The sequence below is a fragment of the Trachypithecus francoisi genome, unplaced genomic scaffold, assembly GCF_009764315.1.
Source record: "Trachypithecus francoisi isolate TF-2019V2 unplaced genomic scaffold, Tfra_2.0 Lachesis_group17, whole genome shotgun sequence".
NCBI lineage: Eukaryota > Metazoa > Chordata > Mammalia > Primates > Cercopithecidae > Trachypithecus > Trachypithecus francoisi.
In genome coordinates, this window is record NW_022681462.1 from 100076043 (window position 1) to 100100736 (window position 24694).

The following is a 24694-nucleotide window of genomic DNA, read 5'->3' on the forward strand; positions in this document are numbered from 1 at the left end:
TGACCTTGAAGGGCCACCAGGATTTGAGTAAGAAGAATGGGAAAAGCATTTGAGGGTTAGGAAAGGGGTAGATGAAGGCTTAGAAGTGGGAAGGTGCCAGGCATGTGGACCAGGGGACTGGAGCCAGGGGGTGGTGTGGGGAGTGGGCCGGGCTGCGAAACCAAAGGCCGTGCAGGCCAGACTCAAGCGTGGGCCTTGCCTTTTGGCTGTGGGAGCCACGGATGGTCTTTGAATAGCAGTTAGAACTGTATGACAGGGCCCTTATCATGGCACCTGAGAGTGACTGAAGGGGAAATGGAAAGGCCAGAACCATTAGGGTTTTTCTTCACTGTGGGCAGTCGGGGAGAAAAGGAGAGATGAAAAAAATCACTGCTTTAGAGGAATTGGGGACTGACTGGAATCGTATGGCGAAGGAGCGGAGGAGTGAGGGATAGTGCCAAGTTTTCGGCCTGACACCAGCGCAATACAAATACGCTTGTGTTTCTTTACATAGCTGAGCGCGCAGATGATCTTTAAGACGTGCTCGTCTGATTTGGCACTTGGATTCTGGGAGGAACAGGAGGAAGAGCTCTCTCAGCCTGGGAATCAAGTTTTAGCTCCCCTTGGGCTATTATTGTTACTAAGAAACACCATCAGGCTCCTGGTTGAAGAATCAAACTAAGGACAGAGAAGCCTGTGGCCCGGGCTCCTCTGCAGGCCTGCATGGCCGGCGGCCGCTAGGACCGCCTGGTGACCCCTGCTGCTGCTGTCATGGCCTCTCATCGTGCCCACCCCTGGAGCGTGGGCTGGATCTTGGGACTTACTTCTCATGGACAGACCACAGGCTACAGCAAAGGTGACAAGATGCCGCTTCCGTGATGAGGCTGAATGTCTTGCTCACTGTCACTCACGCCTTTGCTTGGCCACTCACCCTGAAGGAAGTCACTGGCCTCAGGACAGGCCCCCATGTAAGGAATCGAGGTCTCCAGCCAACAGCCGTGTGAGTGAACTTGGAACCAAATCCTACCCCAAGCAGGCCCCGAGATGACCACAGGCTATCAGCTTGATTGCAGCTTGTGAGAGGCCCAGAGCCAGAGGGACCAGCTGGCCACTCCCAGGTCCCCAACCCACAGGGACTGTGACGTAATCTACATGGGTTGCGTTAGGCTGCTGAACTTGGGGAAATTTGTTGCACAGCTGTAGATAGCCAACACACCCAAACTCTCCTGGTGGTGTTTAAGAGCACTGGCCCTGAAGCCAGATGCTTGTGTGCAAATCCTGGCTCTGCCATTTATAAGCAGCACAACCTTAAGTAATTTAGTTGGTTCTATGTGCCTCAGTCCCTTCACCTGTAAAATGGGAATAAGAATAACGCCTGTGTCATGGGATGACTGTGAGGATTAAATGAGATAGCCCCTACATTGCTTGGCATCGTGTTAGCACTCAGTCAGTATCAGCTCCTATTACCACGATTACTATTGTCTACCCTTGAAGGCCAGCTGAATGCCCATCCTGCCTACAGCTTCTCCTTACTGCCCCAGTGCATGCTGGCCTCTCCTTGGCACTGCACACTCTGATTCTCCATTAAAAACTCTTGAATTTTTCTCTGACGGTCTCAGATGTGTAACTGCTTCTCTTCCCAACTGTGTTAGTCCATTTTGCATTGCTGTAAGGGAAGACCTGATGCTGGGTAATTTACAAAGAAAAGAGGTGTATTTGGCTCACCATTCTGCTGGCTGTACAAGCATGGAACTGGCATATCTGCTTTAAGCAAGAACATCAGGAAGCTGCCACTCATGGCAGAAGGTGAAGGGGAGCAGGTGCTCCCTTGGTGAGACAGGGAACAAGAGAGCGGGGAAGACCCCAGACTCTAACCAGCAGATTTTGTGGTAACTCATTACCACTGGAAAGGTACCAAGCCATTCATGAGGGCTCCCATGACACAATCACCCCCCTCCAGGCCCCACCTCCAGCACTGGGGATCACATTTCAACATGCGATTTGGAGGGGACACACATCCCAACCATATCACCAGCTCTGAAGGGTCTCCAGGAAGACTTGGCAGAGTGCTTGATGCAGAATGAGAGGGTGGAGTTAAAGTGGACAGACAGTGAGAGAGACATCATTAGCTGTGAGCCTGCGGAGGCCAGGGCCAGGTGGAGATACTGGTTGCTGCTTGTGAGGTCCTAGACTGTCCAGGCACAGAACAAGTGCAGAGCCATCTTGTTAATCTGGATGGAGTGAACAGAAATGACACACTCAGAGGCCTCGAGAAAATGCACAAGGCCATGAAGGGGACTTGAAGACTGGTTCTACGGAGGTTCCCTTAATGCAAAGTGAGTGCTTGGTAAATGTTTGTTGCATAAAGGTTTGTTGAATGGAGCCAGATGTTCATTCTTGCCAGTTTGGTGAAGGTCCCCTGAAGTGGTTGGAATCTGGATGATGGGAAAAGAGACTGATCACTGTGAAAGGAAGAGGAAAGCTGAAAGTCACAGGAAAGGGTTTTAAGCAGGAGCCCGAGCTCAGTGCTGGTACCTCGGGCCACACGCACCCTCCCCACAGCTGTGCCCGCCCTGTGCTGATGGCCTGGCGCATGCTTCCGGGTTTGTATTTTCTATGGCAGCCAGCTCCCTGGGTGGGCCTACGTAGAAGGTTGGCAGAAGGTAGGGCGAGCTAAGGTCCTGACCATCAGAGAGAGAAACCAGCAGCACCTGCCCCTGTCTGTGTGGCCCAGGGAGAGTCTATTTGATCACCTGTGCCTGAACTGCTGAAATTCAGGTGAGATAAGGGAGGTGCTGGCTTTGGGTCCTGCCTGATTGAGCTCTGGGCAGATGCCATGATCCCACCCCAGGGGGCCGAGGACCACTGCCTACAGGCATGATGGCTTCCTGGACCCCCAAAGGCGAAATCCTTGCAGCGCCCGCAAAGGCAATCAGAGCAGCCATGAGGAAGCCTGCAGGTAGGAGCTGCCCATTTGTACATTCAACACGCCTTTTGAGTGTCCACTTTGTGCTGGTACCTTAAAGCACTGGGGTTGAGCAAACCCAGACGTAGCTCCTGTCCCTGCGGCTCTTTGCACCTAGCGGGGCAGGGCTCCCTGGGGCAGTCCAGCCTCCTGGGGCTGTGGGAAGGCCTGAGTGCCTTTGAGGCTTGTCAACGCCTGAGAGAGCCATTGGCATTGAGTGGGTGGGGGCTGGGGACCCTCCTGCTATTCACAGACAGCACCTCACGGTGAAGCATTCCACCGCTGGAAATGCCAGTCAGTTACACCTTCGGGGATGAAGAGTCTCGTGGGAGAGGTGAGCATTAGTTAATTAGCCACACAAACAAGTGAACAGTTACCAGCCCTGTGAACTGCTGTGAAGACAGGGCCCGGGACGCTCAGAGGTGGAATAGACAGGGCTAGGTGCTCAGAGGTGGAATAGACAGGGCCAGGTGCTCAGAGGTGGAATAGACAGGGCCGGGTGCTCAGAGGTGGAATAGACAGGGCCAGGCGCTCAGAGGTGGAATAGACAGGGCCGGGTACTCAGAGGGGGAATAGACAGGCCGGGTACTCAGAGGTGGAACAGACAGGGCCGGGTGCTCAGAGGGGGATAGACAGGGCCGGTGCTCAGAGGTGGAATAGACAGGGCCGGGTACTCAGAGGGGGAATAGACAGGCCGGGTGCTCAGAGGGGGAATAGACAGGGCCGGTACTCAGAGGTGGAATAGACAGGGCCGGGTACTCAGAGGGGGAATAGACAGGGCCAGGTGCTCAGAGGGGGAATAGACAGGGCCGGGTGCTCAGAGGGGGAATAGACAGGGCCGGGTGCTCGGAGGGGGAACAGACAGGGCCGGGTGCTCAGAGGGGGAATAGACAGGGCCAGGCGCTCAGAGGGGGAATAGACAGGGCCGGGTGCTCAGAGGGGGAATAGACAGGGCCGGGTGCTCGGAGGGGGAACAGACAGGGCCGGGTGCTCAGAGGGGGAACAGACAGGGCCGGGTGCTCGGAGGGGGAATAGACAGGGCCGGGTACTCAGGGGGAATAGACAGGGCCGGGTGCTCAGAGGGGGAATAGACAGGGCCAGGCGCTCAGAGGGGGAATAGACAGGCCGGGTGCTCAGAGGGGGAATAGACAGGGCCGGGTGCTCGGAGGGGGAGCCGTGCAGCACCGTCTAGGTGGCGAGGGGACATGGAGGAAGGAGGAGGGCTTCCTTGGGGAAGTCATGAGTGGCCAAACTCGGAACCACCGGGTTGAAGGGGTGGGGTGGGGGTGAGGATAAGATGAAGATTGTTCCAGGCAGAGACAATGACATCCCCTAAACCCTGGGAGGGAGGATGTGACCCCTATGAGGACTGCAGACAGCCAGGGAGATGGTGGGAGAGGAATCGGGAGAGAGAGGCCAAGGCGTGGCACATAGGCCCTGAGGAGCTGCACCGGGGTCCTGGTCCCCAGGAGTTTTTGGCACACGGGTGACCTGACCACATCTCAGACTTGGAACGATCGCCCTGGAAGGATGTGGAAGACAGATGAGAGGGCAAGTGTGGGGATGGAGGGCCCAGCCCAAGGGTCACGGCCCTGGCACCCAGGGAGATGGCTCTTGCTTGGATGCGGTTGAGGAGGGGGGCACAAGGATGACGACAGAAGACAAAAAGGGAGGGCTGTGCAGGCCTTGAGCGGGAGGTAGGACTTGGGGTGGGGTAGACCTGGGGGCAACAGAGAGGAAGGTGGGAGGATGAGTGGCGGACAGTGGTGTTATTACCATGGGCCTGGGAGCGGGTGGTGAACACAGTTTCGGGCATGGAGAACCTGGAGACCTCCGAGGCATCGTGTGTGTGTGAGGGGCGGTGTGGAATAGACCTCTCGTTGTGAAGCTGTCCAGGGGCCAGAGGTGAGGTCAGGGCTGGAGGTACCACTGGGAGAGGCTGATGCAGATAGCAGTAGAGGCCGCTGGAGTCGGGGACCAGCCTAGGGAGGGAGTTCATCAGGAGAAGACACAGCTCCCCCTATGACTTGAGGCACCCCAGTTTTAACAGCCAGGTAGAGGACTCTGGCCCAGTCAAAGAGACAGAAAGAAGGGACAGACGGGAGGAGAGGGGATGGACCTGTCACAGACACTGGGAACACGCTTGTTTCTAAAGTTGCTTGCGCAGTAGGGCTTAGGGCTGCTGGGGTGTAGAGTCTGAGGATGACAGAAATGTCTCTTGGATTTAGAAAATGGGGTTGTTGGTGACACTGGCAAGAGCCGCCTTGGAGGAGTGGTGAGGCAGAGGCCGCTTGGCAGCGTGGGGTGAGTGGGTGGAGGGGAGGAAGTGGGGGCGGCCTGGAAAGCCTTAGAAGATGCGTGTGAGGGAAGAGAGGTGAAGGAGTAGCTGGGGAGGCTGCGGGGTTGAGAAATTTAATTTCGGGAGGGAGAGGCTTCAGCATTCTCCTGGCAGATGTGTTGTCCCTCAGTTCCATCCGTTAAAAAGAACAGCTCGTGACTGCAGGTCATTACTGCAAAATAGACACCCATGTGAAAGGGCAGGTGCTATTATCATCTTCGCTTTACATACGAGGCCCAAAGTGGTTATGCAACTTGCCCAAGGCCACACAGCTGGTAACTAGAGCCGGGATGAATCAGACAGTTTTCCTGAGCCTAACTCAAGGGTCCGGGCCTTAGCGCCTTGACTCTTTTGCTCTGCCGCCTTTCAGTTGAGCCTGGGCCATTGTCACGTGTCTGTGTCCCTGATGGACGTGAGCCTGTGTGGGAAGGGTGGTCATATTACTGCGTATTCACCAGCCCTGTGCTGGGTGTTGGAGCTCATGGCAGCCCATTTGTGGTCTCTTCCCAACGCCACATGTGGGCATGAAACCGGCTTCAGCAGGAGTGTTTATACCGCCGGAATTGGTACCTGCTACAGATCAGAGCTATTTTTAATCCCCTCCCCAGGCCCCAGTGGAGCTGGTTGTTTGACATTTAGCAGCACACCACACGCTTGTCCGCGCAGAACACCAAGGTAGGCTCAGTGGAAACCCTCCACCTCTGACAAACCTTCTGCCTTGGGTGAGCAACTGAGGGCCCGTGGCTCCCTCAGAGCTCCCTCACCCTGCCCTGCAGTTGAGAGGGTCTCCACCCATCAAAGGCCATGGCGACCTGGGCTCCGATTTGCTGAGCCCCGGCAGGGCAGGCGGCAGGAGGGTGGGAAGGTGGCCTGCCATGCCTGGGAGCCCTGGCTGCTGGGCTGGACGGGGCGAGCCTCCCCACCTGCTGTCCCTGCCCCGGCTTCCCTCCTGTCACCCCCATCCCTCCACATCAACACAGCAGCAGCAAGAAGTGACGCTCCAGACCCTGACTTTCAGAGCAATCACCTCTACATGTCAAAGTGCAGCATGGTTTAAAGAAAGATGAAGCAATGTATTAAAAAGGGAAGAGGGGCCAAGAGCTCTCTCGGGCCTAAGGGAGAACCCAGGCAGGGCTGTGGGCTCCCTTCACAGAGCACCTCTGGGTGCTGGGCTTCGACCTAGAGAAGGTGGGGCTTCTGTCCATTTTACAGGTAAGGAAACTGAGGCACAGAAAGAGGAAGTGACCTGCCCCAGGACACACATTGGTGAAGGGTGGACTCCAGAGGCTCCAGGTCTCACTCTTACGTTCCTGTAGGGCCCGGGGAAAGAGAGAGATTGACTCAGAACCAAAAGTTGTTTCTGCCACCCTTTAGGTAGCCATTATCTTCCCAACTTCCAGGATGAAGAAAGGCTTTTCCTGGACTAACTGAGAGGCTGGCAGGGTGGTAGATGGCCCGTGTCGTGGCGTCTCAGTTTCCCAGCCGGCTCCCATGCAGCAACCGGGGGGTTCTGTGGCTTCCTTGTCATCTTCATCGTCGTGCAGGGCCTGCTTGGGGCTGTGTCTGCCACCTGTCTGGTCTAGGCCAGGCACAAAGTGGATGCTGAGGCGTCTCCTCTCTGCCCCCTGGGCTCAGTCGCTGTAGCTGGTGTCTGGGCCCCTTGTCCCAACTTCCAGCCTGCAGTGCCCACTCCCACGTGAAAGACTGGCTCGTATATTTCCCCATTCAGCTGATGGTGAGTGCAGTGCTATTTTAAGCCCACATGGAAGTACTTTTTTTTTTTTATAAGGACCATCTGCTACCGGCCCCAGCCCAGATGATACAGTTAGAGCCTACCCACAGCATCCTCCCCGCCTTCAGACAGTTCCAGGAACAGGGGTGAGTCACGCCCAGCTGAACTCCCATCTCGCTCACCCGAGAGCTGGACCGGGCGCCAGCAGAGGGGGCCACGCACGCTCCGTGGAACAGGTGCATTCTGCCACCTCCCAGAGATGGGAAGGAGACCCTCACCCTCTGCCCCAGCTGTGCCCTGCACCCTCTGAGGGACCAAGGCCCGGGTCACAAATTCAATAGCAGATGCTGCAGCTTCTTGTCACAGTAGCTTGTCCCAGAGCAGGCCACACAGAAGCCACCCTTCTCTGGCTGCCCCTGGAAGCACCCTGGGTCTGCCTTGGTGCAGAGAGGGTGGGTGCCCCTTGCTGGGCTGCTTGAGGCGGTGTCCTGGGTAGACATCCAGCTTGGGCCACTGGGAAGATGTGATTAAACATTGACCACCCCATTTTCTTTCTGGGCGAAGGATCAGGGCCTAGGCAAGGCTCCTCAGCTGTGCTCATCCCCCGTCTCCCTCTGACCCCTTCTCTCCTCTTCCCATCTCAACACCTAGCGGCCTGCTGTGAGCAGAGGTCGTCAGGGCAGAGACCTCAGTCAGGCTTTGAATCCGGGCTCTGCCCCTCACAGGTGGTGGAACACAGGGCCAGACCTATTTAATCCTGAGCCTTCCTTTGCACATCTGTAAAATGGGGATAGTCTGAGCTACCTCCTAGGGCAGGGATGGGAGGATGCATGGAAGGATCCGGCATGCCACCTGGCTGCTACTTTCTCATCACTAGGGATCCCAAAGGGCCTGTCCTTGGCATTGGCTGAAACGCAGGGGGAGTGCTGAAAGCGCTGGACCTGTAACTCCATCAAGAAACACTTCCCCACCTCAACACCGGCCCTGTTCTCAATGTGCGGTGGCCTCTCCCTGCCTGGTCATTTTGGCAGCAGGGAGCCTGGTGAGGCAGTGCATGGCCAGCAGGCATTTGACCCCAACAGTGCAGGCTCTGCCGGCCGTGATTCCATCATCCCGAGACTAGCAGAACCACTACTTTCGCAGGAATCTCAAAGGCCAGGGCTTTTGGGGGTGCTTCTCCACCACTCCTGACTGCTTCTTTCCCTTCAGGGGCCATGGCTGCTGCCTGCTGCGGGGTCACTGCGTGATGCGAGCACCGCAGCATCTCAGGTGCGTGCACCCTTAGATGACCCTGAGGTGCCCGGGAGCAGGCGAGGGCCGAGTCCTAACAGCTCCACTTCCTGTCCCCGAGTCTATCTGCCGCTGCTCTGTAGAGTCCTACAGTTTATCTGTGGTCACTTTTCTTACCCATTTCCTGCCAGCTGCTACTGGTTTTTTAGTCAGCTCTGACAGCTACGGTAATTGGGAAAGGACGCAGACTGCTGGGGCCGGGTGATTCACCAGCTCTGGCCAGCGGGGACAAGGAGCACAGACGGAGGCGCCCCGTCAGTCCCCCTGGGCCTGGTCCCCCAGGCCTCAGTGAGTGAGACACAGAAAAGACCCAGGGACACACTCATTGTGAACCGAAAGCTGATCTCTGTGTGCACACGCGCGTGCGTGCGACATAAGGGAATTTTCTTTTGAATGCGCCAAAGCCAATATAAATGGTTTCGTGTTTTGAGAAGTCAGAACATAACTCCAGGCTGAGTGCGGCCCCTCTCCCGGGGAGCCCCACATTTTCTCTGAGGTGTAACCGCGGTGAGTTGTCTGTGCCTCAGATCAGGATATTGGAGTCACATTTAACATTTTATTTCATGGCATTTCCAAAAATGAAGGGAAAACCCCCATTGCAGCAAATGACTCCTCCAAATAGAAAACTTTGACTGTGTCTGTTTTGTAAATGCTGTGGAAGGGAGTTTTGGAGCTGCCTCACTGTCAGTCATCGCCCAGCCAGGTGCCTTTGGTTGTTGAGTGTTGCACTCAAGGGTGGCCTCCTGGCTGCAGAGCAGTGCCCCTCAGAGGCGGGGGCAGGACCAGCCCCGCAGCCTCACCTGTCTGGGCCTCTGGAGCCAGCGCCTCTGAGTTTTACCTGACTCTCTGGGTGGCCCTGTTGCCTACTCTAGTGTGAGAAGCACCACTCTAGACTTCACTGGAAGATAATATTAATTTTATTGATAGCAGTAGGTTGTGGAGCATGAAAATGATCCTCCAATGCAGAATGAAATGACACGCTCCGCACAGATTTACTGCCTTCCTTGTGGACACCAGGCTCTGTGCCGGGCACAGCAAGGGACCAGCTGGCCTCCAGAGCACAGGGCTCTGTCTCCAGGGGTCCCAGTCTGGAGAAGGTGGATAAAGCAAACAAGGAAGCCTCCTAATAAGAAGTTCCCTAATCAGATGTGGACTTTGCTGCCAGGAGTACCCAGGGGGGGCTGGCCTGGGGCCCAGGGAGGTGAGCAGGAGGGGCTCACTGGAGTAGTAGGTGAGACACAAACAGTATCATCCATGGGTAGGAATTAGAAGAGGGGGAGGGAGAGAGTTAGGAGATGGTCATGGAGTTTGGGGGTGCTAATAATGGCCTTGTTGGGTTTGGGGTCATCCCCGCTCTGACACTATACAGCACAGTCAGCTTGAACCAGTCCCTGACCTCTCTAAGGATCAGTTTTCTCATCCATGCAATGGGTCTAATGATAGTCCCTTTTGTGACTGTTGTGAAACTTAAATGAGAGAATAATGCAAAGTGCTTAGTACAGCCCTCACTAAGCTCAGTAAGGAGGGTGACTGCATCTGAGGGCAGAGGGAGCCGCTGAGGGTGTCTCAGCTGGTGAGTGATGGGAGCAGATTTTTCTTCTTGAATAATTCCTGGAAATGCTTTGATCATTTAGGCCCGTAGAGACTCTTGGTTGAGCGTGAGATGCATGAACCATTAAGATTGCAGGATATAATCATGTGCACATTTTAGAAAATACCTGAAATCCTAAAATGCATTTCCCTTTTCCCATCGCCATAGTTTTGGATCCTAAAATCAACCAAAGGCAGAATCTGACCGCTTTCCAAAGCAATGATCCTTTAGATTGAGAACAAAATGGTGGAACAGCTCTTCATTTTTCCCGTCTCAAGAAGTCACAAGGCCCAGAATGCAAGAAAATCGTGGCTTTTGATGACCAGGCCTTGTCGGAATGGCTGAGAAGTTCCTCACCCCCAACCTGGTGCAGTGGCTGCATTTGGCCCTCATGGAGCAGGTCTCAGTGGAGCCAGGATTTGCTCTGTTCAAAGATAAAAACCACTGGAGGGGGAAGCAGCAGATCACACGGAGTGATCTTGATTCTATAGGGGCCTGCTCCGGGGTGTTTTGCACAAGGCTCCATGTTAAATAAGCCTCCATTCGAGCGCAGCCTCAGGACAGCCATCCTTCATTCCTCCCAGTCATGCACCTTCCACTGCCTGGTTCTCTGAGCGCTTCCGTCTAGTGGGAGAGATGCCTTCAACCAATAATTGCACACAGGTCTGGATGATGCCCAGCTGCAGTCACTCCTCTATAAAGCAAGGAACTTGTTTCTGCAGAGTCAAACGGAGCTCACATGAGGTTCCTGGAGGCACTGAGGTTTCTTTCTAGTCTCCTGTTTTGCACAGACCTTTTTCTTACTGAGCAATTCACTATCTGCTGGCTTCGGAAGAGGTGGATTGGGTTTCAGGTGGGGTCACCGAGAAGCCGCCAGATGTCCGAATTTGGAGGCAACACAGGCCACCCGAGTGCCTGCACAGGAAAATATATGCAGCTGCTGCGCCACATCAAAGGCAGGTGGTCCAGGGTGATCCGGGTGCGATTCCTGGCACAGGCGCCAAAGTACTGTCATCCAAAGCATCTTCTACCTCTGTTTCCCCATCTCTAAAATGGGGCTCCATCTAACTTTTCTGGTTCTGCAAAAACTCCTGAGCAAACCACTTCACTAGCCAGGAACGCCGTATGCCTGCCATGCCTGGGGCAGGCAGGGCTGGCTGTCCAATTTCCTCCCCAAGGTTTTCTGAGAGTTCATCTGACAATGTCTGTAAATGTCCCTCCATTCTCTTTCATAGGGGAAATGCTCACATTAGAAGAAAGTCTCTTATGACCAGAGCTCCCCACTTTCAAGGTAGAAGTTTGCGTGGCTCCCACAGCCCTGGCTGGTTTCTGTGCAGCCTCCCATGGTCTTTTCCTAACCCACAAGTTGTATTCTGCCACTGGTCTTGCCTAATTCCTGCTAAGAGCCCCTGCAGGAAGGCACCAGGGCTCCTTCCATCACCTGTGCTCCATTACCCTTCTGAAGGGCATGTGGCAGCAGCACAGAGCAGCTTGAGGCTCCCCAGTGAGGCTGGGCTCTTCCTAAGTCCCAGAACCTCCCTCTGCATGCCCTTTCCTTTGATTGGCTCTGCAAACTCCTCTTCATCCTTCAGAACCCAGCTCTGTGATCAGCCCCTCTGGGAGGCCTTCCTCGACCCCCTTGTTACCCTGATGACAGATTCACTTCATCTACAGGCTCAGTGTCAGGGATGTGGGGAACGCTGAGGCCTGTTCCTGGTCATCCCGCAGGCCAGCTGGAGTACCTCTCTCGCTTTTGGGGAGCAGGGGCACATCCTCCTTGGTCCCGCTTCGTGGCCAGAATCCTGTCCATTGACCTCCCCAGCAAAGAAGTCCTGTTTCAGAAAACCCTGCATCAGGCAGGCTGACTGCAGGGAGGGCTGTCACAGAGCCTGGCAATTGTGGAGACACCGTTTCAGGCTGAAAGTGGAGTGCAGCTGACGAGAAGCGTCTCTGGGAAGGAGGGCTCAGCACAGCCCAACTGAATGCAATTACGAGGGTCCCCACTTGTGTATATGGCAGCCAGGGTTGTTCCGCAGTGAGTAGGAGGGTATGGGGATGGGACGGTGGTCCTGGAGGCCCCAGGGAAGGATGGGAAGCCATCTGTCCCAAAGATCCTTCTGCCCTTGCTGCCACCTTCAGGAGGGAGCAGTGGCCGTGAGAAAGGAAGTGGAGACAGGGAGGGAGAGCCTGGCAGCTCGTCCTATTCCTGCCCCAGGCGACTGGCTTGTGACATTCAGATAGCTCCCTGGGTCTGGTTTTTCCTGTTACTGAAATTGCTGCTGCATGAAATTCTCTGGGCTAGGTCAGAAGTGGCAGCCGGGGAGCGTGCCCATGTGTGTAAAATCTCTCAGCTTAAAGAAACAGGAAATTCAGGACCAACTCGAACGCTGCGGCCCACGCCTTGTTTCCTAGAAAGGAAGGGGTCGATAACATGGGAGGCTGGGGCCCTGCGGTGAGGACACAGATGACACAGGAGGCTGGGGTCCCCCAGTGGGGCTGGGGATGACACGGGAGGCTGGGGTCCCCCAATGGGGTTGGGGATGACACAGGAGGCTGGGGTCCCCCAATGGGGTTGGGGATGACACAGGAGGCTGGAGTCCCCCAGTGGGGCTGGGGATGACACGGGAGGCTGGGGTCCCCCTTTGGGGCTGGGGATGACCTGGGAGGCTGGTGTCCCCCATTGGGGTTGGGAATGACATGGGAGGCTGGGGTCCCCCACTGGGGTTGGGGATGAGACAGGAGGTGGGGTTCCTAGTGGGGTCAGGGATGACATGGGAGGCTGGGATCCCCCAGTGGGGTCAGGGCTTTGGTCCAGAGAGGAATGACCTTCTGGCCTCTGTCCTTGCCTGGGCCCAGGGCAGTCTCCTGACCCACAGGGTCTCTTTTCCTCTCTGCTCTAATAGAATGCGGCCAAGAGCTTGTGCCTGCTGGCCTGGGAGGGTCTGGGTAGAGGAGGACGAAACTCTGCTTGGAGAAACTCTGGATGCTGGGTGCTGCCTGGTCTGGACTTTGTCCTGAGCAATCCTGGGGAAATGGACCGAGTGAAGTGGGAGCAACTCCGCGAGGGAAGACAGGTTACAGCGAGATGAGAGGGGCAGGGCTAGCCTTGGGGTCTGGATCTGGGAGGTTCCTGGGACTGGCAGTGGGGCAACCATTTTCTTCATAGTCAAGGAAACCGAGGCCTTGAGAAGCTGGGTGCATGGCCCACGGTCCCGGGCTCTTAGCTGCTTGACACCTGCACCAGAATATAGGTCCCCATACGTGGCCACTTTTCCAGCAGATGATCCAAGATGTCCCCAGTCTGAATTGTAGGGCTGGGCACTTGGCCAACTCCCACATCCTCCTCTCCCTTAGGGAGAAGTGCAGTGGTCCTGGGGCCACTCCACGCTGGGGCGTCTGGGCTGAAAGTCACCCCAGGAAGCACCTGTGGGCCTGGCTAATCAGGGCCTGATGAAGGCCACAGACTTCTAACCCTCAAGGCCCTCAGAATAACTGGCTCTGGCTTCCTGGATCCAGCTGAACAGGTCTTGAGCTGGGGCTGTTTGGGAGATCTCGGTTTCTGTCTGCATCTCCTCATCTGTTCAAAGGAGCAGTGGTTTGGGTGTCCCACCGAGAAGCTACTTTCCCACAAGGAAAGGAAGAGCCCTGGGGCAGCCAGGTGGGCCTGAGTCACTCCACTCAGCCTAAGGCCATCTCTGGAGCTCTTGGGCCCAGAGAGACCTGCCTCCAGCCTATCTTAGCCAGGATGTCCTGCAGAGCTCAGACCCTCGGAAGGCCCCCATGACCTCTGATGGGAGGGAGCACCCAGGCAGATTGTGGGGAGCCCGGAACAGCTCACATGGCACAAACTCTCCCTGCACTGATTCCCCTCAGCTTGTTCCACTTTCAAAAATAGCTAATGAGGAAATTAATTTTGTCACCCAGATGTATTCAGTAAAAACATGTCAGGGAAAGACAATTAACCTCTGTACTGATAAATCCTTCCCAAATTAATGAAGTTAACATTTGTAGATATTGAGAGATTCATTTGGGGAGAGAGGCCCTAAATTACAGCTTCCTTCAGGCTAAGAAGGGGAGGTTGAGGGTGGAAAGAAAGGAGAGAGAGAGAGAAAGACATGGGGCAGGAGAGCAAAGACAGAAATGCACACGAGAGGGACCATGGCGGGGCCAGGACAGGGAGAGAGGAGAGAGGGTGGGGACTGGCAGAGAGTTACAGAGAAAGAAGGAGACTGAGGGAGAAGGGGCTGGGCTCAGTGGGAGCCTGGCCGGGGCCCTCCTGAGCATTTTCCATTGGTCCAGGCATTCACTTGCAGTTGCTTTTTGGGCAGGAGAAGACTCCACAAGTTCAACCAGAGAATGAAAAGAGCTGAGGTATTTTTAAGATGTAAAATTTTCAGTCCCCACTTGGCCTCATGTCTCTCTGTCTAAGGTGTCTGGATTCCTTTGTCCCTGGGAGCCCAGGCCCTGGGAGCTGACTTGCCAGCAGGAAAGGCTGGCTGGCTGGATTGGAGCTTCCTGAAAATGTTCAGCCTGGGGTCCTGTGTTTCCCCAAGAGCCACTGAGTCCTGGCATCAGCATGTTTACCCTGTCACCCATGCAGGAGCTCCCTTTACTTTCTCCCCTTTCACCAAGTGCAGGCATGCCCCAGATACAGCATCGTATGAAAGGTGAGTCTCTGCCTGAGTTGGATCCTTTGATTCAAGGTTAAGACTGGCCTGAAAAGACAGAAAAGCTTAGGCCACATGGACAGCCGGGTCAGGGGGTGTCGGCAGGCTGGCAGTGATGTGGCAGGACCCAGTGTGGGAGGAAGGGACAGCCCAGCCCAGACTCATGCTCTCCCGACCCTCTGCAGGCTCAGCCCCATCTGAGAAGCCCCAGCTTAGAAAGCAAGTCCAACTCTGCTCCTGGAATGGAGATAAAAAAGAAAGCTTTCCAGGAGACCTCCAGTTTTGGCAATGTCAGGTCGAATGACTGAGGGGCCTCGTGACCTCCCGAGTTTCCATCATGTCCAAGACCGGCAGGAGTTGCCTGCAGAACCTCACTGCTGTACTTCTCTCCAGAGGGTGTGATGTATCCATCAGACCCTAGCCAAAGGGGCTGCTTTGCTCTTGTCTGTTTAAAAATTATGCTTTTAATAATCTCTCCCAGGAGTGTGACATGCAAACAGGCCTGGAAGCAGTAATGATTTCAAATCCTGCCAAATGACCGATTCTGGGAAGTAGTGGTCAGGATGCATGGGGGCTGGTATTGCTGTGTGGAACCCACCAACCAGGAGGCCAAGAGGAGATGGGAGAAGGACCCTGAGACACACAGGCTGTGCTTCTGTCTGGAAAATCCAGGGTCGATGACAATGATCGGCAAACGGGAGGGGAGGGAGGGGAGGCCTGGTGCCCAGGGCCCCAAGACATAGCTGCAGTCTGGCCTGGGCCCCATTTTGGAAAACTTAGAGGGCTGGAGGAGGTGTCTGGGGGAAGAGTCAAGGGTGGGAGATGACTGAAGTCAGGGAGGCCCTGCCTGGAAAGGAGAAAGCTGCCTGCTTTGTTTCTACACTTGAAAAAATGCCAGCCAAGTTAGCCTCACAAACACTGTGGGCACAGAAGGAAGAAAACAAGATATTAGGTATCTGGAGCTGGATTTTCCGATGACCGGGCGCTTACTAATCTAATCTTCCCAGGCAGAGTGTCGAGCTTGCAGATTGCAGAGAGTGATACGTGTTACCTATCTAGAGTTCAGTTAGGCCGCTGCTCTTCGCTGCGTGACAAACCTCCCCTACCCCCAAACCAGGAGCTAAAGGGAACATTAGTCCCGTTCTCTGGATGACAAGCTGGAGGACCAGGGCCTCCACGGGCCATTACACAGAGCAGGGTCTCAGAGTGATGTCTCGAGGGCTCAGGCCTGTGTGATGGTGTCATGATCTCCAGGAATGGAGAACAGAAGACGTGTGATGTTTTGCAGAGGACATCCAATGTGGGTGGGAAGGGATCTGCCCAGGGAGGAAGGATCTGGACTCATGGGGCTGAGGTGAGAGGGGTCAAGTGCCCTGCAGGGCCAGAGGCACTGGCTGGAGGGGCTTGCCCAGGTCCTGGCTGATTTGGGCCTGTTCATCTCGTGCCTTCCCTGGGCCTGGCACTGGGCTAGGATGTGGATCTTATTCTGTCTCTCCAAGGCAGCAGTGGTGCTGGTACTGCTGGGTGAGCACAAGCCCGGGGCTGCCACCGACTTCAACACCGAGCTCTCGGCCTCCCACGTGCCTCCCGCCCCCCGGGCCGCTTCCCCCAGAGATGAGTAAAAGACTGAAAAATTAGAACCGGGAGGGAAGTTTGGGGGAAGGTGAGGCTGCAGGCTGGTGGTGAAGTCTGCAAGCACAGGAGGATTACGGCTTTTTACACGAAGGGTGTTAGGTGGGTGGTTCTCTCTCTTCTGCTCTGGACAGAACACAGGAAGCTGGCTTGGATGGCAGCGCCGAGCCTTTGAGCTGGGGTAGGGAAGAGATCTTGCCAGCAAGAGGCTGATATGCAAATGAGTTACTAGTAAACCTCCGTGTGTGGAAGTCTCAGAGATGGGCTGGTGCTGCCTGGCAACCACGACCACCTGCGGCAGAGTTCCAGGATGTCTGCAGGGACCACAGTGGGAGCCCCCCAGGCTGCCTGAGAATCCCCACCAGTCACTGAGTCAGTCCAAACCTTGGTGTCCCTATCTGTGTATTGACACAAACGTTTCTGCTCATGAGACTGCTGTGAGGATTGGAGAGATACTGTGTGTTTTCAGGTCGAAAGTGCCACACACATGCTACCCCCAGTGCACACACGTGCACACGCATGGACACTGGCAGATGAGCTGGGTCCAGATGAATCATGGAGTGTGCTGGGGTATGCTCTGCTCCCCTCCTCAGCCCCCTTCCTCTCCCTGGACCTTCTCTAGTCAGAGCAGAGATCCCCTGGGGCTGAGTTCAGTTGCATGGAGCCAGGGGAGCCACAAGGGCCTGGCGCTCTACACCTCCCTCCTGGGCTTTCTCCCCCAGGCCTGGGAGTGGAGGAGACATGGAAGCAGCCAGCAGGTGGATCCAGGCAGAGGTGAGCATAACCAGCAAAGCAGCAGTCGCAGGCCAAGATCACCTCCTCCCCCTGCAGCAACTTACTGGGAGCCGGGCCTGTGGCACAACCAGGCCTGGGCGTTCACCAGGAGTTTACCCAGAGGGTGGCTGGGGGCTCAGGACCTTTCTGGCTGCAGTGGCTCCAGGCCTGGGCCGCCCCTCACCCACTCAGCCTGGACCTAGGCCCTGCTGGCTTGGCCCCATCTCGGGACTGGCCTGGGCTGGGGTGGGGCTGTCCTCTGGCTCCTGTCTTTGCTGACCCTGCAGGCCAGCCCTTGCAGCTGTAAGGGGTTAATTAACAGTCACGCCGGGCAGAAGGGTGGTAACCAAAGGGGAAAAAGTGGGGAAGTGACAAAAGTTGAAGAAATCTCACAGGGCCCTCACAGCTGGGGGCTCTAGTTCCTGATTCTCTCGTTGAGATGGTGCCTGACGGCAGCCCTTGGCCTCTGCCTCCCCTTCCACCCCCGCCAGCGAGGGTGCAGGTTCCCCTCCCAATACATCCCCCAAACACCCCTGACTCAGCTCCTTCCACAGCCTGCAGATCCCGCAGCGGGTGGCCGCGGGGCTGGGAGTCTGGTCAGGGGTCAATTGCATTTCCTCGCTGGTCTGCCCTGGATGCTTCCTACTGAGAGGCCAAAAATCTGAGTCTCAGGGAGGTCAAGTGACTGGCGATGTGTCTGAGCTCATGGCCAGTGGTGTGGCTGGGATCCAACCCCTGCCTGCATTGGGGCTACGCCGCCAAGTTCCTTACTCCTGAACTCTGCAGAAGAGTCTGGGGAATGGGCGAGAGGGTCCCAGCCAGGAAGACTGTGGTGCGCACAGTGGAGCTCCAGTGCGCCCTGTCCTGTCTGTGGTGGGGACCAGTGAAGGACTGAACCTGACAAGGGACAGAAGTGCCTCCTCAGGAGGCCTCGTCCCTTTGAGCAGTCACTCATGGACCCAGGAGGATGGGAAGCACCTGCAGCCCTCTCTCCAGGGAAGAAGCCTCGACTCCGGGGGAGAAGACCTCCCTTAGGTCGTCTCTTGGGTCTTCTTGCTGAGATTTGGACCCAAGGCTCATGCCCATTGGCCTGGGAGTGTCTCTCCTGGTTCTCCTGCCTGTCCTGTCCTGATGGAGCAGGACACGCATTTCTCCAGCTTGAGTGTGATCGCATCCGGGCTGAGTATAAAAAGCCAAGTCCCATTTCTAGCTGGTAGTGTTGAGAAGGAAGCTACATGGGGTGGCAAGGAGATGGGTGGAAGAGGGGCGCCTGGCTCCTGTGGGAGGGCTGCTGTCCCGCTGTCCACCTCCCCTCCAGGTCAGCCCTGGGTCTCCCTCATCCCCCCGAGTATTCTCTCCATGAATAAGGGAGGTGATTCCAAGAGGCCTGTAGCGGGTCCTGGGACAGAGGCTTCAAGTTTAAACTTATCATGAATATATTTGGTTTTGTAATGAGAAAGCACAGTAGTAACGATGATGGTAACAAAGTCACTCATTCAACATCGACTGCATGCCACAGCACACCCTAAGCTTGGACACTCTGATGTAATCCCTCCCACAACTTTAACATCCCTGGTACTGATGAAGACGTTGGGATACAGAGAAATGTAATGAGTTTCCACGGCTGGAGAAAGGCAGAGCTGGGTTTAAACCTGGGACCTGGAGCCCCATGCTGGCCCTTTCTCTATATGGCTCCTTAAACGTGTAGGTGATCAGCTCTGTCCTTTGCGACAACACTTGGGGTTTGCCAAGGGTAAAGTAGGTTTATCATCTTAAAGCTCTGCTTTGTGCTAAGGCTAGAAAACCCGATTGTTCACCTCAGAGCTTACAAGTGAATAAATCACCATTTGCTGATTCATGCAGGGCCAGGGAGATGGTGGAGACACCCGCAGTTGAGGGGCTGTGTGCTAACTCTAGCTCAATAAGTTTTTAGCCAAGTGACCTTGGGCAAAGTCCCTAAGCTCTCAGAGCTCCAGTTTCTTCACCTGTAAAATAGGTGTGATGACAGCTTCTGGCCAGATTTATGAGTTTACATGGCTGCCATGGCATGGTACCCCACTGAGTGACCTCAACAACAGAAATGTTCTGCAGACCAAGAGTCCAAGATCAAGGTGCGGGCTTGGTTGGTTCCTTTTGGGCCTGCGAGGCAGACTGTCCCAGGTCTGCCCCCAGCTCCTGGTGTTTTGCTGGTCATCTCTGGTGTTTCTTGGCTTGAAGAACATCACTCTGATTTCTGCCCATGTGGCTGTGCTCCTGGGGGGTAAGACAGAGGGTCACAAAGTGGCCTGTGCTAGGCTGAGATATTGGCTCCGTTGAGACAGAACTGTGTCCTGTGTGCTCAAGCACCATCTATATTCCATACCTCTGGGGAAAGGTGGGGAAAGAGATGGGTGAACTCCGGTTTCTCTCTTTAGTTGACCCTAGGGTAAGGGTCATACCCTCTGTTTGGGCCAGATTGGGCTGCTGGGTTGGGAGTCAGCTCTAAGAGCCACAGTGTGTGCGTTTTGCAGATCCCTCGTGGAATGGGGTGAGCAAGCTGCTAAGGTGCTGAGGACAGTGCTGCCAGCTCTGTGCTCCACCAAGCTCATTTTTATCCATTTCATTTTTACTTGACAAATAATTATCTATATTTATGGGGTGCAGTGTCATGTTTTGATACATGTTTACATTGTGGAATGATTAAATTAAGCTCATTAACAAATTCATCACTTCACAAATTTATTTTTTTATACAGAATGGGGACTATAATAAATAAGGATGCATTGCCTATTTCACAATTGCTAAAGTGTAGTAGATTTTAAATGCCAGCTTCACTCTCTGTAGTCAGGTATAGACATACCCTCCCCCACCCCCCCGACACCCTTTCAGTAACAAAAACATACACACATATACGTGGATATGGAGCTATTTAGACACATGGCCCGATACTTGAAGTGTGCCGCTCTTCAGGTCAATGTTGGCTGTTTACTGAGTTGTGAGTGAAGATGCTTAGAAGATGATCAATGTGCTGATGAAATTCCACTTTGCACTGGGCTCTAGCAGGCCAGCCCAGCCAAGTGCAAAGAGCTGATATCATATTGGGAGCATTCTATGGTAATTGCGTGTGTGGTGTTGGGGGGCATTCTAAAGTCAGAGGGTAGAGCCTTGGTGACACTTTATCTATCACCTTTGTAATCTGAGAACAGAAGCTATCACATGTCTATTACATGTCAGACACTGCTATCATGTTCTTGCAAGGGAGGTTATTATTCTCATTTCCAGAGAAGCATGCAGTCTTCAGAAGGACTAAGTACTCTTACTGTCTGTTGGTCTGTCTGTTCTTTGAATAGATCTTTTGCCCATGCATGATTTTACATTGTCATATTAAATACTGGTTTACTGAGTTATGAAAATCTTCCAAATGTTGACACGTTTCATTGTTCAATATCCAGAAGCTGCCTTAGTTAATATCAGCATCAATCTCTGCGGAAAAGTCTTGGAATGCTCTCAGTCAAGTACAAGCTTCCCAAAATTCTAATTTTCACTTGAAATCTTAGATTTTGTTGTTGACAATAAATGCTGTCAGTTGTTTGCCTTGAATGAACAGGCCTACTTTATTTTCAAGAGGATGTCTGCCAAATCCCTAAGTCTGAAGAAATATAGTTTGTCAGTTGTCAAGTAAAAATGATGTTGCATGAAAAAAGTGGCTAGTTTAGCTTGTAACTCACATAAGTGCTTTTCCTGTAGTCAACTTCTCACTTCAGAGCATAGTAGAAGGGCGTATGCATCCTTCCCATCTCCTCACACAGAATATTAAAAATATGTTATCAAGTATAGAGATGTAATGAAATTAATGCTTTTTCCTGCTTCATCAAGGGCATTCTTCGGTGAAACTGATGTGTGTGGTAGGGGAGATTGCAGTGACTGTTAATACGGTTTGCTGGCGCTGCCCATTGTCTCCATTGGTGCAGTTTCCTGCACTGCTGCTTTTGTACCATGTGTGCAAATGACGACACAGGGAAAAAGCAATATGCTCCCATTACTCTCTCTCTCTTTTGGTCTCTCTTCTTTCCTCTATGTATCTGTCTGTGCCTCTGTATTTTTATTTTTAGCCCATTCTTTCTCATTCTTTCAGCCTACACCTCTCTCTGTCACTCCGTTCCTTTGTGTCTCTCACTCTCTTAAACTGTCTCCCTCTGTGTTTCTCTTTTCATGACTGTTGCCCTGACTCTCCGCTGTCTCCTCCTCCTGCCCTCTCTCCCGGTGCCTGGATGTGTGTGGGACCCTGTGTGGGTGTGCAGACAGCACTCACCATGGCGGGTGGGGGGGCACTGGTGTAAAAGATCTCTCCTACAAATGCAGAGGAGTACGCAGCTCTCTGTCCAGAGAAATCCTTTTCCTTTAGACACTCACCAGCCCAGGATGCCCCAGCACTGGGGAACCACCTGGCAGGTGCTGTGAGTGCCAAGGGCTCTTCCTTGCCTCCCCCCAGCCACACTGTTCTGCTGTGTGTCTTTGAGCCGTGGAAGAGGGAGAAACACCATCTCGCTCCTTCTCATTTTGAAGCAGCTTGGATTTGGTGTTTGTGTTGAGCAAATTAGTCTAAAGAGATTCTAATGTTTTTTTTAATCTCAGATGTGCTTGTTGTGTAAATATTTTTTCATCCAAATCATCAGAAGAATTGCCGCAGTTTGGTCTGGACATGGTGGCTCATGCCTGTAATTCCAGCACTTTGGGAGGCAGAGGCAGGCAGATCACCTGAGGTCAGGAGTTCGAGACCAGCCTGGTCAACATGGTGAAACCCTGTCTCTACTAAAAATACAAAAATTAGCCAGGCATGATGGTGGGTGCCTGTAATCCCAGCTGCTCAGGAGGCTGAGGCAGGAGAACCGCTTGAGCCTGGGAGGCAGAGGTTGCAGTGAGCCGAGATTGTGCCATTGCACTTTAGCCTGGGCGACAAGAGCGAAACTCCATCTCAAAAAAAAAAAAAAAAAAGATTACAGTTTGTCTCAGAGACGTTGTGCAGGACAACCTGTGTAGATGGACAACTGCACCCTCCTGGCGCCCTCTGAAAGAGCCCTGCCGCTTCCTCTGCCCTGTCCAATCTTCCTTCCCTTTTCCCACTCACCAACCCGGGTTGATGTCTGTTAAGATGCAGCCTTGGCTATTTTTGAAGGAAAGGCAAAGAACATTTATCAAACTCTTTACATGTGCCAGACATGGTCCCAGAGCTTTAGATACATTGTTTGCATTGAGAGATTATAGCACCCCTCCACACCAAGAGGTGGATGTTATTTTATCATTCCCACTTTACAGATGAGCAGGCTGAGACTTGAGGAATGGATAGTGACTTGTTGACCAGTGGTCTGGCTACATGATCCACGCACAGTTGGATCTAGGCCTGGCTGCACGACTGCAGGCACAGTTGTTGGAGGTTGAAGCAACTGGCAGCAGACAGAAAGGCCAGAGGGTATTTGTGTGGATGTGCACTCATGTGTATACACGCATGGGGCAGGGCTGGGGTTGGGGAGACTCACACTGCGGCTAGAGGTACTGCAGGAACAGGTGTTGGGTCTGAGTGTGGAGCTCTGGGGAGGTGGCACTGAGGAGTCTGGCGGTTGTCCTGCATGTGGCAATTTTCTGTAGGAAAGTGTGTGGTCAGGACTGTATTCTGGAAGGCTTACCTGGAGAGGAGTTTGGAGGATGGATTTGGGATGGAGGAGTAGAGGGGAGGACTAGAGGAAGGATCTCAGGAGGCCATTGCAAAAAGCAGGAGAAAGCTGATAACGACTGGTGGTGGCAGGTGGTCTTCCTGGGGCCTGGATACCGGATATGAAGGGGGCAGGCTCTCCAGGGCCAGGCAATGGACTGGATATGGGGGCTGAGGGTGAGGGTTGGATGGCATGGTACCCAGGCTTCTGGTGAGGATGCTGTGCGTGCACTGAGATGTCTCCCCAGGAAAGAAGGCACAGAATGGCGGAGAAGGGGTGGGTCTAGGGGCAAATGAGTTTTGAATCCAGGCCTTTAAGATACCAAAGCCCCACTTCTCTCTTCTACTGTCCCAAAGCTACTGGAAGTGAGCACCCCATCCCTGGAGGTATCCAAGCCTAGTCAGATGGCCTGGAGTTCATCGCAGGACCCCAGAACCCAGGATGTGGGTGGGAAATGGAAGACCACCTGTGTGCGGACTCACCTCTGCCTGCACCCTCGCAGTCCACTTGTCCTGGGGTAGTCACTTTGGAGGCGAGGAGCTGCTTTTTAGCTCCTTGTCACCACTGCCTGATGCATCTCATTAGTCCTGCCCTCCAGCTGGCAGGTATCAGCCCGTCTGACTGCAGGATGGCTTCACCTAAGTGCTTCCCTCTGGCAAAGCTAAATATTAATTCTCTCTCTTTATTTCATGATTATTTACGGGCGCTAATGTCACCACATCATGGAGTGGGAAGTCGGCACCAGGAGACATGAAGCAGTGCTAAGTCGGAGGGAGCTGCACAATGTCCCTGGGGAGCTCGGTCCGCTGTTACTGGAGGTGCCTCTGAGTGATGGCCCAGGTGGCTGTCATCCCAGGTGACATTGCAGGATGGGAGGGAACAGAAATAGTCTGCTCAACCTGGATGCTCAGGCAAGAGCCAGTCCCCTGGAACCAGAGCTGATCATTCATGCAAGGCTTGGCTGAGAATGTACGTTTCAGGTTTTGGCGGGTGAGTACACATCAAGTGGACCCAGGATGTGCCGGGAAACATGTTGGCCCTGGAGCAAGAAGGGCTCAGAGGACAGGGCCCTGTGTGTGGGTGGGTGGAGTTTTAAAACTGGACACAAATCCGTATCACAGAACTGCCTCTGTGGGCGTGTTATATTTTTGCGTGTTTGTGTGTACCTGTGTGTGTGTGTGTGAGACTGTGGGTGTGGGGGACATTTTGCCCATTAGAGGGGATCCCTGGACTGATGGAAAGTAAGAGGAATAATGTCCTTTGGTGAAAGGTCCATCTCCTTGTGTGACCCACGTCCTTGGCGCACAAGTGTTCACTGAATCTCCACTCTTGAATGGAGATGTGTGCAGGGGAGGCCTCCGCTTGCTGCCGTGTGAACCCTGGTAGAAGCTGTCCCTTAAAAGCACGATCTCTGATGGAAGGCGGAGGAGTGGGAGAGGTCAGTGTGGAGCCCGGAGCTTCCTAAAGGCCAGGCAGAGAGAATAGCCTGTTATGCTAATTACTTCCAAGTAATGTAGCAGATCTGTAATTATAATATGAGGTCATCTTAATTCGAATGACATAAAATAACGTCTAATTAGACACCATCTCATCTTTTAGAGACTTGCCATAGTTCAAATGGAAAACCTTTCAGCTTCTCGGTGGTGAGCTTTGAAAATCTCATCTTCTCTCAGGTCTCTCTCTCCCCCTGCCAGCCCTGTAGTCACTGGCCTCCAGCTGTGCGCAGCCGGTATACTGGCCCTCTTTGGCTCATCTGCCAGGCAGAGGGAGAGGCCAGGCTGGAGGTGGCCTCTGGAGGAGACAGCAGGGATTTGGAGGGGCCAGACTCCCCGCTTCTCTCAGAGAAACTCCTTTTCCTGCGAAAAAGTGTCATAGAGGATGCAAGACTCATCCTAGGAACCAAGACACCTAGGCTTCAACCCGGGACAGTCTCCAAACCACAGACCCTCCTGTGAACACCCTACCTCTCTGACTCTCGGACTCTTCATCTGTGACTTGGAACGCGGGTCTGTGAGAGGAGGTGAAGGAGGGAGGCT

The 24694-nt window shown here is 54.0% G+C and overlaps 1 long non-coding RNA gene across 1 annotated transcript; it reads left to right on the plus strand.

Moving 5' to 3' along the window:
* Nucleotides 1-7113: 7113 nt before the first annotated feature.
* Nucleotides 7114-10423, plus strand: LOC117062765. Its single transcript, XR_004428570.1, has 3 exons — nt 7114-7160; nt 8224-8283; nt 10064-10423. It is a non-coding gene; the product is annotated as an uncharacterized LOC117062765 (long non-coding RNA).
* Nucleotides 10424-24694: the final 14271 nt, after the last annotated feature.